General features: G+C 35.6%; 1 protein-coding gene across 2 annotated transcripts in view; it reads left to right on the top strand.

Moving 5' to 3' along the window:
* The window catches only part of LOC120767284 (1-phosphatidylinositol 4,5-bisphosphate phosphodiesterase classes I and II), a 94,096-nt gene that overhangs the window by 37,465 nt on the left and 36,134 nt on the right, over positions 1-20,497 (top strand). The window lies entirely within an intron of this gene.

The following is a 20,497-nucleotide window of genomic DNA, read 5'->3' as shown; positions in this document are numbered from 1 at the left end:
AATGTAATCATCGTCGGCTTTACCTTTCATATTTGTAGCGGTTAATTCCGCATAACATTGTTCCACATTGGATTTCATGAAATTAATACAAGTCAACGATATTGTTTGAGGCTTCGAAAAATCATCAGATAATTACGGCATTTTTAGTGTTCTATGGCAGACTGTACCAAGATTATGTATTCATATTGAGGATCTAGATTGGTCAAAAAAGGTCTAATTTTGATCATTTACACAGGGAGTAAAGAGAAAAATGTCGTTTTTTCTCTCGATAATTATTGAATATGTATTTGAGCGTGTAAACAATTTATTTATAGTGACATTTTGATATGAAACGACGTCTACTGCAATCTCAACTTTTAAGTTAAATCTACGAACTCAGCCGGAATACGACAAAAAGGGTGAAATGCTCGAACAAGTCATCGAAAATTGGACTCAACGGATGAAACAACTGAGACGTAGCCGCGCCTAACATTGAAAGAGATAATCTTCAAAAAATAAATGCCAAAGAATATTCTTTCGTATGATAATAAACCTGGAAGTGGATAACCCTTCATATATATCATTCTCCATCATGTTACAAAGTAGTCAGCTCTTTAGGTTAGGTCAGATTAGGTAAACAGGCTGATATTCGTGAGACCACAAATAATCCCGCTTGAGCTGCTAGAGATGCTTGTTCGTTGTGGTGCCCAGAAGTCCAAAGCATGGATCAAAAAGACGGTCGTATACCTACGTAGCACTTAGACCCAGTCACACTTTTATTGAACTCGCCAATATCTACTCCAGCCAATTCGGCGAGTTTATAAAAAATATAGCAACCAAGATGCTTCAACCTTAATGTTGCGAAAGCTGGACAGTGAAGGAGAAAGTGTCTAGATGTTTCCACCACATCTTCCTCCTTGCAACTTCGACAAGTGGCGTCCTCTATAATCTTTAGAGCTATCGCGTGTGCGCAAATGGGACAGTGTCGAGTTAGGATACTTATCATTGCGGTCGTGAGCGCGAAGTCAATAGATCCAGCGCCCTAGACGTCGAACTTGATCGTTTCCATCCTAATGGGATTCGGGTAAGGGTGTCTTTTTTTGGAAGCTCGTCGGCTTTACAATTTCTGCTGTGGCCAGACACACAGAATTGTTTAATATGGAAGTCGCTTGACGCTATTGCTAGTGAGGTCATACATTCCTTGACTAGCTTTGAGCTCTGCTATCGGAGTGGATGGTCAGGCAGTGTGAAATAAGAGTTGATTGAGAGCTCCCGAAAACCGACTCCCTCTCCAACCTTACCCTTGAGTGTGATCCATCCATGAAAAAGCTCATGGCGCTTCTTTTCCAGTGACTTCGCCCAGTCTTCGGAAAAATATTTTCCGAAAAGTTAAAATTTTAACAAAAACAAGTAGGGGAGAGCTAAACTCGGATATAACCGAACATTGTATATTTTTGCAACTTGCAAGGCTTTAAGTCTGGGAATTACCTTCAAGTACATAAGACATATAAGTTATATGGGGCCTAAACGAGTTTCCAGCCGATTTTATTCATTCTAAGCACAAATGTGCTCCGTTTTAAGAAAAACACGCTCTCTCAATTATTAATATATGTAACTCAGATATTGACTGATATATATGGTATAAAGTCATCCGGAAGTTCGGAAATCCTTAAATTAGGTATATGGGACTAAGGGAAGTATTGACTCTATTCAACCCATTTGTAGCTCATAGACATACTACTATCAGTAATGGATTATCTCTGAATTTTAATTATATATCTCACATATTCACCGATATTTTCGGTAGAAAGTCAACTATAAGCACTGGACCCGTATATTCAGTACTAAGTGGATTAAACACTTTTGGCTCGATTTATGCAATCATCCAAATACTAGTCCGCTCCCCTTTCTGTATTTGAAAATAATTTAAAATCACAAAGTTCTTGAATAGCATTCGGCTATTACCGTTAATACCATCATAAGCCTAACAAATAGTACTCCAAATGTAATTTCTGTGTATGTACATATATAAAAATATGTATTTACATACTATATATACATACATATACCATATATCGATGTAGTATATTAGCAGACATTCGATGCCCGATTGGCGGCAGCAATTTAACTATAAATAAATCATTAGTAAACAACATTCGCTTTTAATTTGGTCGAACACTTCTGGTGTTGCGCCAGCACAACTCTATTTGCACATAAACCAATATACACAAACATTAACCTGCTCGCGCACCGAACACTACCACCCACACCCCTTCGAGTACCCACACACACCTCTGCGTGGCAAATAAATAGCGTAGCAATTTCGAAAATATATTCGAATTCCATGAACTAAAATTCATTAAAATTGTATTTGGTTTTAACAGAGAGACACAGAGAGGAAAACAAAATTGGGACAGCACATTGTAAATAAGTAGTGATTAATTACATTATGTCATTAGACGACTAGAGTATAAATAAAAGCTGAACCAGTGTGCAGTAGCCTAAAATAACGGTGTGTATTTGTGTTGGCCATTGTAGGCATAAATAGCGCATTTCGCTTGTAATTTTGGCCATAAAAATAATATCTCAATTTGCCATAGGCCATGGCAGCAGCAGCAACAATGAAACATCTGCCGTTAACTGCAGCCAGCTCACTTTAATGTAAACATTTTAATATATCAAGTATATATTGTATAGTATATCCTTGATTTATGCGACAGCACACAGAGCTAAAATTAATTTGTATTCTCTATGTGTATTATGGACTGGCTTCTCGCGATTTATATTTTGGGCATTATATATGACTTATGTTCTTAGAAATATGTGTACTAGAGCTGGTCGATTTACAGAGAGCCAAAAAATGGAAATGTGGCTTATGTGAAAAATATTCTATCCATTGGTCTATTGTACCCTCTCTTATATCACATATGGTCACAAATGTCCAGCACTCTGAACAGTATCAGCGCCTTGTTGGGCGCTATGGATGTGATGTAATCCCTTTCTACGTCTTACTATCCCTAAACGTAGATGGATCCCAAAGCCTTGAGCATGCTTCTACAAATTGCTGTGCAATCTAGAATCAGGTGTTCTTGATTTTCTGGTTTCATGTCGCAAAACCAGCAGTTTGGACAAGAGGCTATGCCCATATTGAACTAAGGTTTCTTGAGCCTGCAATGCCTACTTTAGAGCGCGACAAGGAGACGGAATTTGTTTCAAGGAAGGTTGATCATCTCTCTAAACCTTGTTAGGTTGTAACCCCCCAAAAGCAGCAGAGTGCTTTTAGTGACTATCGCTGAGTATAATAGTACACTGGTGGCGATAGTTGCGTTGGCGATTAATTTCTACACTCTGATTTATAGCAAAGACTTCTGCTTGAAAGATGCACGGAAAACATCCCATTGGTATGGATAGTTTGGTATACGGTCCCGCAATGTCTGCTCCAATGCCTTCCGATGTTTTCGAGCCGGCAGTTGGATACAGCATTGGATACTGCCGTCTTTGAGTAGTACGTCGAAAGTGAAATCACTTCACTCCGCCTTCCTGCCGAAAGTAGCTTGAAACTTCTTTGCGAAGTTTACCCTCTTCGTAACGCCGTCTCTTTGGTGTGTCTTTCCCTACGGCCTTCATTTGTTGAGACGAAACGATACCACTCTGCTGCTAAGAGCAGCATGTTTGATCACTAGATGGAATATTGTGAGGTCCAGCATGACTTCAAGTGGTTGGACAAGTACTAGTCTTTTCGGCTTCGATAGTTGAAGACTTACTAAAGACTTCGGGACTGTATGAGTAAAAAGAGTGCTTAATTTTCTTCGAAACTCTTGCACATGATCTTGGCGATCCTGCATGTTTGTAATGTATCCTATTTCCCCATTATTCGTCTGTCAGCATTTTCCGAAATTTCATGTGTATCGTTTTTAGTAATTTATGTGTTTTCTGTACTGAGTCGGTTGCCAGACGAATGATTTATTTCGCATTCCTTAGTTGCCTGGAACCTGTTATACAATATATGCAGCCACTTTTCGGCAGCTACTACATACATCTGCTGCCTTAATTAACGTCTAGTTCTAAATATTGGGGAATATATAAGGTCCAGTAAAAGGAAATTCATTACTCTTATTGCAGGCGGAATTAGGAAACTAAACTGAAAATAGTATAAAAGCAAATTCAGTACCTGGACATATCCTAGAAATAATGTTACATGTCTACGGTCTAAAACTACTGAATTATTATATGATATGTATGTATGTAGTAAGTGTGCCGGTCGAGACATTGAAATCAGATATGCTTTTCTTATAATTCGTTTAAGGAAGAGCGAGTCCTTCAACAAGCCCTCACTGTTCTCAACGTGGTTTCTAATTTTATATTGTTGTATTATCCTAAGAGTTTCATATGTTGTCTTAAGGGGTTAGGGTGAGTTTAAATTTTCAAAAAATAATTTTTGCACTTTCGTTAAGTGTAATATCTTAAAAATATTTTCTGAAAAATTCACGTTGATCCGATAATTAGTTTTTGAGTTATTCGACAAATAACAAAGAGAGCTCGGGCACTTCAAAGCGCTAGTGTGAAACTTTAAACGCGTTTTTCTCAAAACTATGTTTTTTGAACCGGTGACAACTGCAACTCGAAAACCGTTCAGTAGATTTTAATAAAATTTATACAGCTTATAGAATACGTAATAAACTCGTGCCTGATCGAAGGATTTTTATTTTTTCGAAAATTTCGATTTTTTAAGACCAATTAACTGTTAATTTTTTCGCAAAAATTTAGAAAAAAATTTCCTGACGCCGCCATTTTGTTAATTTTGAAAAAATAAAAAATCCTTCAATCAGGCCCAGGATTACCTATTTATAAAACTAATTTTTTTTTGTCCGATTGATTTTAGATGAATCTCCAAGGACTTATGCTTGTCACCGCAAGTACCTTTTTCTGGAACAGGGTCAACGCAAACAACTATAACTTTGGAAATTAATTTTTTTTTTTTGAAATTTTCGTGACTTCAAGTCAACATATCCTATTATAATGCCATATTACTACTTTTGTAAAATAACATGATTTGATAGCAAAAAAAAATATTGAAAACTCGTACTCTGACTTTTCGTGCCTCTGACTACCTAACCCCTTAAGAGAAACAAGAATGAACGAAACAGAGACTATGACAATTAAGTGAAGTAATTTTCATTGCGTACCCTTGACAGCAAAACACATAGTAAACACCTTCATGGTAAAAGAACTGGTCTGCTTGTTCGGTAAACCAGCAATTGTTAAACTTTACTGTCTTATCCAAGTTTGTCATAAAGATTATCGGCTGCTACTCCACTTCATAACCATTCGATTGAAAAGAGATGATTCTTTTTACGCTTTCATCAGTATATGTTTTTTTAATCTTGTTTGCGATAAATTTGAGGCACTAAGTTTGATATATTTGAGATTCGGTGCTCCTGAACTGCCCAGCTTTCGTTAGACTGAGCTTAAAACATCTGGGATGTCATTATATCGATGAACTCGGTGAATTGGTTGGAACCGGTGTTAGCCGCCGTAAACGTTTTTTGCATAATTTTAATTTCCACTAGTGAATTTGTTATGTCTACAGTTTCATTTATTTTGTTCCACGTACGGGGTACAGTTTAAAATTCTAAACTTTACTTTATTCAATATGTTGCCTCGTCAGCTAGTTTCCCCATTTGTATATTTTACTACAATTATTGTGGCAAGATATACATACATATACATACCTATATTTATGTAGTCGGATGCACGTAGAATAACTACAAGGCACCCATTAAAAAATTAACCATTGTGAGGCTAATATAAAGACACACTGACTGCCATGACTGCCTAACAGCTTTCTAAGCATCCCGAGGCGGCATACATATATAATCTTTTTACAAATTGCAAGGGTGGGTCTAATAAAATGCAACTAAAGTTAACGTTTGATCAATAGATTTCATAAGCGGAGAGTATACACTTACATTTGAATTGAAAACTCCTTGAAGAAGTAATATTTACGTTTAAGAATAATATGCTAAAGTTGTAAAAAAATAGTGTGAAGAAAGTAATTTATATAATTAAGGAAATAAAACAACAAATACTAAACTGAGAAACTTGAATTAACAGTAACAGGTCGCCGAACTTATCCTTTGCTGTTGCCTCGCTGCTCACATATCTTCGAGGAAGGTATGTGAAGGAAGGTTTCGTTATAGATTGCGGGTGTTTTTGCCGATAGCTGGTATTCAACTATTTCGTTGGGATCACAAAAGCCTGTACACAAGGGCTTAAGTGTGTTCTCCTATGCAATGTTGAAGGATCAGTAGGCTCGGAAAATAATTATTTTTTGATGCCAAAACACTTGAGCATGGACTAAAACGTCACTTATCAACTGATAGTCATGAGCTCAGCACACAACTGTCAAGGGATTTATTTGCATACAAGATGTTCTCCTGGATCCTCTTAATTCAATAATTCATTGCACTTTTTGCCTCAGAATACTGAACTTTTGGTATGAAAATTTATCCGGCGAAAGCCAAAATTATTATAAAATTTTTTAGCTTTCTAATGAATTTTAAAATTTTCATTTTTGGCTTTAAATTAAGGGATGCCTTTAATAGAGTCAAATTTTTTTTTTTAATTTTTAATTAAAATTAAGAGAAAAAGTAATATCTATTATAAAAAAATTAAAATAAAAAAAATTTAATTAACTTTTCCAAATTTTTTAATTAAAATTAATAGCAAAATCGGTTATAAAATGAAGAAAAAATTAAAAAAAATTTAAAAAAATGTAAAAAAATTATATCTTTAAGGGAACCACTAATTAATTTTTTAAATAAAAAGTAAGAGAAAAAATAGTACATAAATTTTTTTTTTTAATATTAATTTCTTAGGGACACCCGTAATTATTTTTTTTTCTAATTTTTAATATAAAATGAAGAGAAAAAGTAGTACGATAAAATAAAAAAGATATAAAAAAAAGTACGAAAAGAAATAATTTCTTAAGGATACCCCTGATTAATTTTTTCTAATTTTTAAATTAAAATTAAGAGCAAAAGTAATATTATAAAATGAAAAAAATTTAAAAAATTAAAATATAATAATTTCTTAAGAACACCCCTAAGTAATTTTTTCTAATTTTTAAATTAAAATTAAGAGACAAAGTAATAATATAAAATGAAAAAAAAAAAATAAATATACAAATTTAAAAAACTTAAAAAAAATTTAAGGACACCCCTAATTTGTTCTTGTGTGCACTGCATATATGATTGTGTGTTATGTAATATGTATGAGTTTTCACAATCACGCCATTTCGCAGTTGCTGCACTGCCATCGTCACGCGTGCCACTAGCACTTAGCCATGAATAGTATGCGCCTTCATACATACATTTGTACATGCACACGCGTGCAGATATGAGCGTATGACCCTCTAGTTGTAAGTGCAGATAATGCATATAAATAAGTAGCACAAAAGAGCGTATGTGATTTGCAATGTTGCTTTTGTACGCATTGTTGTGGCAGCTACTGTTGCGTGGTGGCTCGTTACTCGCCTCGGTTGTCGCACATATAAATATGAATGTACATTCACTTATATGTATGCATGTAAATATATGAAAACATGTGCAATTTCGCTCATATTTTGTGTTTTAACTAAAGGATTTATTTAATATGTTCTTCTGCAAACAAGAATGGAAGCATTTTTTAATTAAATTTTTAAATATTTTTATGCATTTTTACTTACAATTTTTTTTGAAAAAATCAAATAAATAATAATTAAAACTAGCTTTTAATTAAATTAGTTTTTGATTATCAGTGGCTTTAGCAAGCCAGGTCAACACTGTTGCGACTGACCGATAACTTGTAACCCCTGCTTCGAGGGTGCAAGCTGCTTAGGATGCGCTGCTTGACTCTGGCATCCACTTGCATGGTATTTATACTTGTATACATATGTATGTGTGGCCTGTTGGCACTCACTCAAAAGGACTTTCTTTGTTAGTTGCCAGCGCTGAATAATTAACCTTATCTGGGGCATCATCTGTTGCTGCAGGGATCTGCTACCCTTGCTGCCAGCTGCATGTCAGTGGCGCACTCCACATCTTACAAACATAGCTGGGTATACGTATGTAAGCGCTAAGGCCATTTATATGTGTATATTTATATAAAATGCATACTTTACGCTCTCAAGATGCCACCTACTAAGCATTTCAACGGCAACGCTGCCTCGAGGAGCCACAGCAAAAAGCGCATTCCTTGGCTGCTTGCTTGACTTTTGCATGCTCTTGTTGTTGCTGCTATTTCTACGTTGCTTCGCTTGGCAACATTATTTGCAATTTAGCTAGTTTTGCAGTTAACTAAATGAGATAAATTCTCAGCAGAAAGTTGATGCGTAAAAGAATATTTACGGCGAAAGAAAATATTTATATGTTTGTTATAAATTTGTATGAAATTACATTGTTGTTGTTGTTGTTGTTTATAAAGGCAGGTATCATTTACGAAGTGTTTTTTTCTAAAATGCTGTGGGCGTGCAACTCATATATAAAATTGTTTAGCGTGGGTTGTTTACAAAGCGTTGCAATATGTTTATCATACGCCCTGTTGCACCTGTGAACAAATATCTTTGAGTGACAGATATTCTATAAATAATGTTATTATAAAGTAAGGGTACGAAATAATTAAAACTGCTATATACATATATAGGAAAGTATAAAAGTGCTTTAAAATCAGTTAAGTTTCTAATGATGCCAGATAAAAGGGTTTTTCAATAAGAGGCCTACAATTTTTTTAAATAAAACAAAAACGGTGTGTGGTATGAATGAAATTCCTTATTTCTGGGAAAGAACTTTTCATGCCATTACGTATGAAACTCGATTCCTTTTGCATCGCCACCAAGGGAACGCTTGCAGACGTCCAGACGCTGACCCCAATTTTCGACGGTTTTCAGGCGTAAATCTGCCAATATTTCTGCAATTTCACGTTCGATATTCGTACAAGTTCACCAAACTTGGTGTTCAATAAATCGATTGTGACATTCGCTGTGTGACTTGTGGCGCCGACCTGTTGGAACCACAAATTGGCCAAGTCATATCATCTAATTTTGGCCAAAAATATCTGATCATCATTGCGCGGTAGCGATTCCTATTCACAGTAACGGAAGCAGTACGGCCCAATGACGCCGCCGGCTCATAAACCGCTTCAAACCGTAATTTTTCGGGATGTAATAGTGACTCACGGAGTACTTGTGGATTGCTGCCTGACCAATAACAAATATTTTGTTTATTGACGAAGCTATTCACCAAAAAATGAGCCTCATCGATGAAGCTGATTTTTGGATGAAAATCCGAATCATTTTCAAGTTGCTGCTCGGCCCAATTCACGAACATACGACGATTCTGGTGGACAAGCGGCTTCAGTTCTTGCGTCAATTTGATCTTGAAGGGACGTAAGCCAAGATCTGTTGGCGAAATTCGAAGAAACGATGTCATTGAGATGCCCAATGCTTGAGAACGACGTGTGAGAGACTGATTTAGATCTTCCTTATAGGATGCGCTAGCGGCAGCAATATTCACGACACTACGGGCACTACTTTATCTCACTGCACCATAACATTTTGTACTGTGTTTGTGGATTCAAATTTTTCCACTAGACGCTCAATTGTTGATCTGACAGGATGATTATGACGACCATAAATTGGACGTAGCGCTCTTAGATTTAAAGTAACTGACTCCGAACTTTGATAATAAATTTTAATAATTTTGAGTCATTGTTGGATCATATATCTTTCTCTGCAAAAATGGCAAACCTTACTGAAAAGAAATTTCAAAAGAGCGGAAAAAATATGGCGTCGTTTGCTGTCCCTATCGGTCAACTTTTGTAGGGTCTTTATTATAAAACCCGTTGTTATTAGTTAACAAATGGAATATTGAATGAATTATGCTTTTTCTTAATACAATATCAGTACTAGTCTTGGTCGTATCAGTCCTAGAGGATCTAAAAGAAAAAGGGTTTCCGTACTGTACTGTCCAGAGAGAGAAAGAGAGAGAGATAGGAAAAGATGATTATCAATGCCACTGTAGTAGTGTCAAAATATACGGAACGGTTCCGGAGTTTTAGACGGTCAAGATCAATAAACTCGGCAGTACAGCCCATAATTGTTGGGAAAAGACATTCATTAAATATTGTGAACTGTTCAGAGAGAGAGAGAGAGAGAGAGAGAAAGAGAGAGAGAGAGAGAGAGTGCAGTTAGTAACGTCAAAGTAAACCAAACGGATCTCTAAATAAATAAATTCAGTGAGGAAATATGAGCTTCAACAAAGCTTTTTTTCACAAACAAAATTTAGTTCATTCAAAGTACAACCTGTTCAACAATTTTCTTTAAATAATGTTCACATACATTTAATATATCGTATAAATTATATACATATCCAATATGTCATAATAAATTTGTACTATGTTGTTATTAGAAATGCTGCTGAAGTGGAAATGATATGAAAAATTGATAAATATGGTACATGTCTTCATATACAAACAGGGTATCGATAAAAGCTAGAGAGCGTGTCTGCAAATACGTAAAAAAAAACAAATATCACTCTCTGGCCGGAAACGGAAACATGCAAATTCAAAACAGTGCGCCATGACGAAAGTGATGCGTAAAAACTGTATGAGCACAGAAATGGCACAGCATCGAAAATTAATGAACTGTGAAAGTTTTCTGAGTGCTGTTGTTTCGTTGCAACAAAATGTGGGACATAATAACAGAAAACATGTTTGTTGCTATTGTTGTACTTTTGTGACAGTACATATCTGACAGTTATTATCTTTGCACAAGTTGGTTTTGTGTCCTGCAAAGGAAGCTATCTCTTTTGCTGTGCTTTCTTGAATTTATGTTCTTATTGTGCTTCAACCGAATTGTGCAAGTAAAACAAATGAAATCGGTGTCTCTTTAATTAAGCACGCATATACTTATATGTACATAAGTTATTGATTACGGTGTATTTAATATATGGAAGTTTGGCTGAAATATTTGCATATTGAAGTTCAGTGCAAATAAACTATTCGAGGCAAATGCGCGGTGTTTCCAACATAGAATGGAAATTTCATATATAGACCTCCTGATCCTTAGTAATACCAAAAAGAAGTTCAGTTTAATTTGAGTTGAAGAATTCGACACATAGGACGTCAACGTTTTTTCCGTGTTTTAAAAGCGACTTGATGTCTACATTTGAAACTTCGTCCAGCCCTTTGAACTCCGAAGCTCTTAGATACTTGTGTTGAGTTCTTAATAGTGCTGTACAAAAGCAAAGGAGGCTTTCCAGCGTCTCTTTCATGTTAACTTCTTCGCACTTTCTGCATGCATCGTTATCACTTATGCCCATCCGGCTCGCATGTGATGCCAGTATGTTGTGACCTGTCAAGAGGCGAACAGCCGCCGTGCAGTCCCTTCGAGACCGCGTGAATAAGAAGCAAGCGTGTTTTTCTACGAGTCTCTTGCACATGATCTTGGCGATTCTGTATGTATTTAAAGCATTCTGTTTCGCTCTGATCCACCGATTCAGTCTTTTTGTAAATTTCGTTGTATATCTTTTTAGTGACTTCCATATTTTCTGTACTTTTTTCTGTACGACGGCACTTTTGGCAATTTCACTTCGTTTCCGGAAACTCTTTTGTGGCCTGGAACTTATTAATATGCAGCTGCTTTCTGGCAGCCGCTACATCTACCGCTTCCCTGATTCTAGGGACATTCTCTGAAGTAATGCGATTATTGCCTTAATTGCTGTCTGGCTATCAACGTATATATTTATCTTTTTTAAGTTATTTCCTGCATTGTTAGCTATCTCGGCGATTTTTCGAACTGAAAACACTTCCACCTGAAAGATACTGCCATAATCCGGAAGCTTGAAGGGTTGCCTAAGGTCCGACCCTGAGCAATAGATTCCGGCTCCCCCACTCGATTGGCTTTGGGATCCATTTAAGTAGATTTTGTAAGTTCCGCTGGTGCGTAGCAGGCTTTAACGCCATCCATCTTCCTTTAGTGTGACTTCACTTCTCTTCCGAAGAAAGCATATGGGTATGTGTTCTAATTTATCCACCAGACCCCCGCTTATTGAGCTTTGTCTGAAGGTCATTGTAGCGAACCAATCTTGCAGCTGATTTTGCCGCAGAGTCTTTTTATTACCGCCGTTCGAGTGAGTCGGTGTACCCGTTCCATCGGTTTCCTGTATGAAGCTTTGTTCATAGTGATCCACCAGACGAAAGCACCATAAAGTAAGATTGGCTTGAATACCGTTGTGCAACACCAATACATGAGACAAGGGGATAGGCGCCCACATTGAATTTCTACATCAGCTTGCTGTCCAAGAAAGTCCTAGGTACTTGGTATGCTCAATTGTCAATTCAACTCCATTGTGTCTCGGGAGTTCCCATGGCGGTATTTTGTAATTCTTATTTGAGGGTACCATATCCATCTTATCAGCATTTACTTGTATCTCTAGATTGGCCGATATTATCCATCGGTGTATGACCTCTAGAGCGCTTTCCATCACATTACTGATTGTACCTAGGAATTTCCCCGTTAGAAGTATAGCAATGTCGTTTGCATATTTTCAAATAACTTTCAAAAACTTTTTATGCTGAGACACATTCTGAAATATAATTTTTTAACCTAACTTTTTTGTATACTTCTTCGAGTTTAGCAACACCAAAATACGCCAAACAAACACCTAAAATATTGCATGTGTATTTAAAGCTCCAACAACTTTGCCGAAAGTTTTCTTAGACTTCTTACGTTTGATCCAAATATTTTAAAATATTGATTGGAGTGAATTTTTCCAATAGGTGGCAACGCCATTTCAAAACATTACACATATTAGACCTTAAGCCTATAGTACATATTAAAAGATAATATATACTAAAGTTTTTCGAAATAATATTTTTTCGAAAGATGGCAACCATATTTTAAAAAATTACTCATTTTGATTAGACCAGAATATTTTTCAAACTAACTTTGAATTAGAGCGCTGAAAACATGAAATTATATTTTGACAGGTGGCAACTCTGTTTCAAAAAATTCGAAATTCGTAAATTTATTTCCAGACTATTTTTTTGCGAGATTTTATAAAACGAAATCAGACTTTATTTATAAAATATTTAGTTTCACTTTTTTTAGAAGTGGCAACTCTGTTCAAGAATTTTTAGAAATAAATATTCTAGTGTAAATCAAATCGGTATGCGTTCTCACTTTAACTGAATAGAATATTTTTGTGAGATTCTATAAAGCAAAATCCGACCTTATGTATAAATTTTTTTTTTAAATTTTTTGAGAAGTGGCAACACCGGAACATTTTTCAAACTACATTTGAATTAGAGTTCTGAGCTGACCCATAATTGTGAAATTTGGTGAAAGTATTAAATTTTATTTTTCAGGTGGCAACACTGTTTAAAAACTTTCTAAATTCATGAAACTTTTGCCAGAATATCTTTTGTGAAATTTTATAAAACAAAATCAGAACTTAATTATAAAATTTTTGGTTTCATTTTTGAAAAAGTGGCAACTCTGTTCAAAAATTTTTGAATATTCTAGTGCAAATTAAATATAAATAGTATCAAATATAGTATCAAATTTGTATGCGTTCTCACTTCACTTGAATATCTAATTAGTGCAATTCTAAATCTTTACGTAGAAATTACAATGAAGCTTTTAGAATATACGATATACACCATATTGCTGATAAGCACATATGCATAACTCGAACTGCCACACCATAACCTGCCAGCAAGCTATAAATCAAGCCACACTGCGCCAGTGCAATTTCGCAAAAGTAAGCAATTTTAAGGTCATGTTCAATAAAATTGCATAACCATTACGGGCATACAAGGACAAAGCACGCGTATGCTCACATGGCCAAGTGCAGAGGACTAACTTATATGCGTGCTTTGTTTTGTCTTCTCAAATATTAAAATTGGCAACCTTTTCGGAGGAAGGCTATAATTAATTGAAATTTCTAAAAGTTTATTTTTACAAGAACACATACACATTGATAATATTATATGTCATGAAATTTGATGAAAGCAATGTAGAGCGTGGTGAGGTGAAACAGGAAAGCTACCAGCATTTTTTTTTGTTATAAAATTGCACAAAATTTCCTTCTTAAACAAGTAACTTTCATGGTTTTCATTTTTTTCATTGAAAATGGCTGTAGGATATATACTATATACACATATGTACATACATATATGCGAAAATTTATTTTTTTATACATAATGACGGGGTTTACACATAACTAAGTTGCATTTAAGTTTGCTGATGTGCCGGTTTAACTGCAATTTAATGTGTGAGCAATTATGAGTTTTTCCGCTGTCATACATATATAACCAATATATAACCATTTTATAACCGCAACTCAAATTTTGTTTCAACATGAGTGTATGATAAACTATATATATAACCAAAACCCAAATTTTGTTTCAATGTGAGTGATTTCTATTATATCGTTTTTCCTTCGCTTATAATTTTATGAAAAGTGATGTTACGCTAAAACTTAGAGTATGAAATTAAATATAGCAAAAAATAAACTAATTTTTTGGAAAGAAAAAAACTAAACTTTTGTTACAAACTGTGTATATATCTATAGCTAAATCTATGCCAACCCACTCCACTTCGCTACAATATATGTATGTAAAGTGCATGTGAAAGCACGAAAGGTGTTCTCAGAAACGTAATTGACCAACGCTTTTACAGCTTGGGCAAGCTGTTTATAGTAGATAATCTATGTGTGTGCCTCACGACAGCCATTAATTTATCTGCGTTTTCGAAAGTATTTAAGGTGTGCTGTCTACGCCCAGTTTCAATACATAAATGCTAGGGTGTCGGTTATTTCCTAAATTGATTGTTTTTTACAAGCTTCCACCAAATTTTCAGGTTTGGTCCTTCAAGCGTAAACAATCTCTTTACTTTCAATTTCAATCTTACCTAAATCATATTGATTTCCCATATAAGTAGATAACATTGGATTCTTTGATATTTAGCATTACTCAAGTAAATTTATAGTTTTTAAAAATTTATATTCTGATACAAAAATGTCTGCTCCACAAAAAAGCTTTAATAATTTTTTCATAGCATCTTTCCTTTAAAAGTTATACGCAGTTAAAGTTATACATCAATCGAGCTGACTAACTCATACGAGTTACTTATGCATTCTGTGTTGCTCATACGGCATGGTGTACTATATGAACACAGTTCATTTGTTGCATAGCTTTCAGCCTAACGCTTTTAAAGAAATGCCTTTATGAAAAAGGGTTATGGAATAATTATTAAATTGTTTTTGTTAAATTAAATTATTATAAATTATTAATTTAAATTATTATTAATTATTTTAATTTTAAATTATGCTTTTTCAATTATTATTTTTTTTTCTTGCGAAACATTTTGTTTTAGCATATTACTTTTTCTAAATTTGAAGATAAAAAGGTTGGAGATCAAAAAATTCCATACAAATTATATGGGAAAAGTAAAATGTTGTAGGCTCCGTTTAAATTAAAAATAAAAACCTTTTTCCATTGGATCCTTCCTTTTAAGGCAAAAACTGATACTTCAAGGAGCGTTTGAAAAAAAACAAATAATGTGCGTAAAAATGAACACCTTAATAAATACTACTGTCTTTAATAGAATTTTAATTTGTGTATGAAAAATAGAAAAAAATTAAATACCGTTTAATTCTAATAATATCCAGTTTATTTATAGATTTTACTCGAATGCTCTATTTACGAACTGTGCTATAGGATTTGCGTTAACCATCGTCTCTCGCTAAAAGAATTCTTAATATTGACCGTAAAGTAAAACCAAAATCTGATACTGTGTTAGTAGTTATTTTAAGAGTCTTATAAAATATCCATCTTTTTCACTGCTATGTAACACTGCGCATTGTCTTGGTGACTAAGGCGACCGTTTTTCTACGATTTGGTCTTTCAATTGGTCCAATAACGCTATGTAACAGTCGCTGTTGATGGTCCTTGCTTTTTCAAAGTATGTAGTTAATAAGAATTATTCCATGCACATCCTAAAATACAGACGACATAACCTAGTGAGCCGACTGTTGCATTTTTTCATGCTTTGGAGCGGGTAGATTGAATTGCGGAGTAAAGAGTTGGAGCCATGATTCATCTATTATCAAATATCGACGTAAAAACACTGATTTATTGCACTTGAACATCTACAAACACTGTTCCAAGTCATCAACTCGTCGTTGGTTTTGGTCAAAAGTGAGCTCGCGTGGCCCCCAATTTGCATAGAGCTTTTTCAAAAAAAAACAAGTAAGGAAGGGCTAAGTTCGGGTGTCACCGAACATTTTATACTCTCGCATGGTAAAGTGATAATCGAGATTTCATTATCCGTCATTTACATATTTTTCAAATACCGTATTTGTGTAAAGTTTTATTCCGCTATCATCATTGGTTCCTAATGTTTATACTCGTATTATACAAAGAAGGCATCAGATGGAATTCAAAATAGCTTTATATTGGAAGAAGGCGTGGTTGTGAACCGATTTCAGCCATATTTCGTACATGTCATCAGGGTGTTAAGAAAACATTATATACCGAATTTCATTGAAATCGGTCTAGTAGCTCCTGAGATATGCTTCTTGGTCCATAAGTGGGCGGCGCCACGCTTCATTTTCAATTTTAAAAAAGCCTGGGGCAGCTTCCTTCTGCCACTTCTTCCGTAAAATTTAGTGTTTCTGACGTTTTTGTTAGTCGGTTAACGCACTTTTAGTGATTTTGAACATAACCTTTGTATGGGAGGTGGGCGTGGTTATTATCCGATTTCTTCCATTTTTGAACTGTATATGGAAATACCTGAAGAAAACGACTCTGTAGAGTTTGGTTGACATAGCTATAATAGTTTCCGAGATATGTACAAAAACTTAGTAGGGGGCGGGGCCACGCCCACTTTTCCAAAAAAATTACTTCCAAATATGTCCCTCCCTAATGCGATCCTTTGTGCCAAATTTCACTTTAATATCTTTATTTATGGCTTAGTTATGACACTTTATAGGTTTTCGGTTTCCGCCATTTTGTGGGCGTGGCAGTGGGCCGATTTTGCCCATCTTCGAACTTAACCTTCTTATGGAGCCAAAGGAATACGTGTACCAAGTTTCATCATGATATCTCAATTTTTACTCAAGTTACAGCTTGCACACGGACGGACGGACAGACGGACGGACAGACAGACATCCGGATTTCGACTCTACTCGTCGCCCTGATCACTTTGGTATATATAACCCTATATCTGACTCTTTTAGTTTTAGGACTTACAAACAACCGTTATGTGAACAAAACTATAATACTCTCGTTAGCAACATTGTTGCGAGAGTATAAAAATATTCTTGAAAGATTTAAAGTTGTTGTCTTTTCAGTCTTCACTTTACTGTCTTCCAAAACTAGTTTGTGGACTCTTTTGACGCTTTCATCAGTAACAAGCTGTTTTGGGCGGCCAGTGCATTCAACGTCTAAACTTAGAATACCAATCCTTGATGGTAGATTTTCCTGGGGTAGTTTCCGGCAACTCAACATCAAACCAAGTTCTTGCTTTAACTTTATTTTTTCTCTTCAAAAAGCAATATTTTATCAACACGCGAAATTCCGATTTATCCATTTTTTCACGAATGATATAATTCACACACTAATGATCATATGGATTTAATTCTAGTAGCGCCATCTATGTGTCAAGCCAGGTACTGTTCAATTGACCTGTTATAGTAAACCGAATACCAGCGTTGTCAGATATGAAAACAGGAGCTTCGAGAAGTCTCATTCAAAGTTTTATGTGGTGGGGCTGATCCTTCCGATCCCTACGACAATACAATTCTACAAAATCAAGATAATTTCGCAAATTATCTATATTTACACCAAATTTAGTCAGTTGGTGACATTTTAAAAAAAAAACTAAAATTTTTCTAAATTTTCAAAATTTTTTAATTCTAAAAGAGTAGTCTCATCTCTAAAATTTTCATACTTAAAAAACTTGAAGGAAGTTAACTGTTAAAGGGTAGGATTACTTTAACTTTGTATTGAAAGAAAAACCCAATACCATTACGAATAATTTTTGCACTCGCATGCTTAGTGGCCATAAATCAATTTAGGCCACGAAGCTTGCCAAACCAATTAGGAGGCAACAAATCGAATCATTGAGTGGCGGAATGTTAACAGTAAAATAGCGAATGTTTCGTGGTTTCGTGCATGCCCTACATACCATTTGCTCACGAACATGCCCATCTACAGACATATTCACATGTGTGCATGTGCCACTTCCATTCGTACGAAGCACACGAGTACCCGCACTCAATTTTCTAATTTGTAGCAAGTAATAAACGCAGCAATTACTTACCGAAATTGCGCGCACCTACCTTCGTATGCAAATACGAGATTCGGGTGTGTGTATGAGATCTTCGTGTCGGATGAACGAAAAGTGCCGGATCATCAAAAAAATTGTTGCCTGCTAAATCAGGAAACGGAAGTAGTTAACAAAATGATTTTTGGAATGAGTGGTGAAAACGCAAAACTGCTATGTTGCAGACGAGGTGAAAGCGAGAAAGATTAGATGCAAAACTTTATACCTCAATATTATATTTTGGGTATGGAGTTTATTAAGGTGCGGTACGAAAATTAGACAAATGCAACAAAACTCTCTCTCGTGCCCTGTATAGAATACGCTGATTTAATATTAAAAAGTTTTGAGTGTTGCCATATGTAATATTCGCACAGTTTTATAAATCGAAGAATGTCAACTCTTTGAAATTTTTTAAATAAAGATTAAGGCAAAATCAAATGGCTTTCACTGATACTTCCGATATTCCAACGATGCCAGTAAGATCTCTGACTGTTAATCGTTGGTTCTTAAGCACCAATTCATTTATTTTATTTACGTGTTTGTCATCAGTTGATGTTGATGACTGTCCTGGAGGTGGTTGGTCGTCAATGAATGGGTTTTCGCCCGAAATTTAAATTAAAAAGTCTTACTATTTTTTGCCCCCGGAATATAGGAAAATGAATGTATCTGTTTATGGGTGAGAAAATTTTCTTTTTATAGCTAAGCCAGTTCATTCATCAATTGACTACTTAAAGAACGCAAGACAATGGTTAGCTTAGAGCTCTGGCTCCTAGTACTTTGAAGCCTTTATACTCACCGACTCTACTACGAGCACAAAGAACACTCAAATTTTAACTATCATCAATGTCAACTACAAAAACCAACAATCGGAAATGAGCATATCTGGTGATGCGGCAACACGCTGTGCTTGCTGATGTTTTCAGCGCTGACTAGTCATTAAATTTGTGACAGCAGATACACCCACTCATAATGTACTATATATGGATGTATAGTATATCAAGCATTGCTTTTTAATCAATACTTTATATTTGGTAGGCTATGAATTTGTTAATTAGTAGGTAAGAATGATACAAGGTTGCATGATTTAGAGAATTATTTTTTTTTTTTGGGTTGGTAGTACTGTCAGTCACATTTATGTCAGATTTCATGTCAAAATATTCATTAGTGTTTGAGATACGTGTCGTTTTGTGAGCTGCTAAAAGTGAGTTTTTCGATTTTTGCGATGCCGAAATTTGTTGAGCAAAGAATTTGCATTAAATTTTGTTTACGGAATCAATTTTCTGCTGCGGATACGTTGAGGATGGTGCAGAAAGCCTTTGGTGATGAGGCTATGTCTAAAAAAAATGTTTACAAGTGGTATAGTGAGTTCCAAGCCGGCCGTGAACGTGTCGAAGACGAAGAGCGTCCAGGGCGACCATCAACCTCAACCGACGAAGCTCACGTTCAACAAAATCAAAGATTTGGTGTTGAAAAAACCGTCGATTAACAATTAGAGACCTTGCTGATGAAGTTGGCATATCGAAAGGCTCAGCCAATACCATTTTGAAGGATGTTTTGGGCCTCAAGCGCGTCAAATCTCGACTGGTACCGAAAACATTGAATTTTTTGGAAAAAAGGCGTCGCGTTGAAGTGTGTGAAGCGATGCTTTCCGACTACCAGGGTGTCATGAAACGCTTTATAACTGGCGATGAGACTTGGATCTATGCTTACGACCCCGAAACAACCGATCAATCCAGCAAATATCGTGCCAAAAGAGAGCCGAGACCAAAAATCGCGCCAAGTCACTCAAAAATCAAGGTCATGTTGACTGTTTTCTTCGATTATCGTGGTGTTGTACATTATGAATTCCTTCCAACCTTTCAAACAGTCAACAAGGAATATTATTTGAACGTTATACGTCGTTTGCGTAACGCTATCCGCCTAAAAAGGCCGGAATTGTGGAAAGACAGTTCTTGGTTTTTACACCACGATAATGCACCATCCCATACTGCCCTCGTAATTTGTGATCATTTCGCCAAAAACTCAACCCATATTGTTCCGCAACCACCGTATTCACCTGATCTGGCGCCGTGCGACTTCTGGCTGTTCACCAAGCTCAAAATACCGCTCTGGGGACACCGCTTTTATACGATAGAGGAGATTCAAGCCGCA

The sequence above is a fragment of the Bactrocera tryoni genome, chromosome 2 (assembly GCF_016617805.1).
Source record: "Bactrocera tryoni isolate S06 chromosome 2, CSIRO_BtryS06_freeze2, whole genome shotgun sequence".
Taxonomy (NCBI): Eukaryota; Metazoa; Arthropoda; class Insecta; order Diptera; family Tephritidae; genus Bactrocera; species Bactrocera tryoni.
Note: the sequence above shows the minus strand (reverse complement) of the source record. Positions and strands in the feature narration are given on the sequence as shown.